This window comes from Tenrec ecaudatus, chromosome 3 (genome assembly GCF_050624435.1).
Source record: "Tenrec ecaudatus isolate mTenEca1 chromosome 3, mTenEca1.hap1, whole genome shotgun sequence".
Classification (NCBI taxonomy): domain Eukaryota; kingdom Metazoa; phylum Chordata; class Mammalia; order Afrosoricida; family Tenrecidae; genus Tenrec; species Tenrec ecaudatus.
Genome location: NC_134532.1, coordinates 27,707,551 through 27,708,865, shown reverse-complemented (window position 1 = coordinate 27,708,865; position 1,315 = coordinate 27,707,551).

The window sequence follows — 1,315 nt, the reverse complement described above, 5'->3', positions numbered from 1 at the left end:
CCCAATCCTCTTAAACAAACAAACAAAAAAAACAAACTCACTGCCATCAAGTTAACACTGACTCATAGCGAGCCTGTATGACCGGGTAGAACAGCCCCCGTGGGTTTCCAAGACTGTAACTCTGTAGCGGAGTAGAAAGCCATGTCACTTGTGTGAGAAGGAAGCCCCATCCCACTTTCAAGGAGAAATTGGTGGTTTCAAACTGCTGACCTTGCAGTTAGCAGTTCAACAGTCACCACTATGATGTGCTCCTTTCCTCGTTCACATTGGTGGGCGACAAACCCACATAAGTAATTTGGAAGAAGTTAAGGGGACATAGCTAGAAAGACTGTAAAACTTGTATAGGTCAACTGTCTTAACTCAGTGATAATCAACCTTCCCAATGCCGCGAGCCTTTAATACAGTTCCTCATGTTGTGGTGATCCCCCAACCACAAAATTACTTTGGTTGCTATTTTAAAACAGTAATTTCACTACTGTTATGGATCAGGCAACCCCTGTAAAAGGGTCATTCGACCCCCAAAGGGGTCTGGAACCATAGATTGAGAACCGTGATGTAACTGCATTAATACAAAAAATACTACATTAACAACATTATCTATATTGTGATTCAAAAGTGCACTCACTATTGGGGGATATATACTTCTTCATTTATATATATAATATTTCATATATATATTTCAATCTCATAGATTTCATATAAGTGTTTATTATGGAGCCTTGGTTTTGACATGTGTTTAGAGTTGGCCTGCTATCCTCAAGATCAGAGGTACACACCCATTAGCTTCCGGTCATGGCTTTAGGGTCTCGGGAGCTCTGTACAGCTGTTCTCCTGTGTCCTATCTGCAACTTATGCGTCTAACTCTAAGTGATGGTGAGTTTTAAAGTGTTTCTAAAGTGATTGCACAATTTATAGTTTCTCTGTAAAATAATTTTTAGCTTATTTATTTATTTTAAATTAAAAGATCATTTTTTTTCAGGACACTTACAACTCTTGTTACAATCCATATATCGGTTGTATCAGGCATATTTGTACATATGTTGCCTTCATTCCTTTCTAGACACTTACTTTCTTTTTTAAAAAAATCTTTTTTATTAGAGGCTAATACACCTCCTATCACAATTCACATATACATCAACTGTGTAAAGCACATCTGTACATTCGTTACCCTCATCCCTCTCAAAACACCCACTCTCCACCCAAGCCTTCGGCATCAGGTCCTCATTTTTTCCACTCTCTCCCCACTTCCCCCTCCCTCATGAACCCTTGATAATTTATTAATTATTATTTTGTCATATCTTGCTCGGTTCCACGT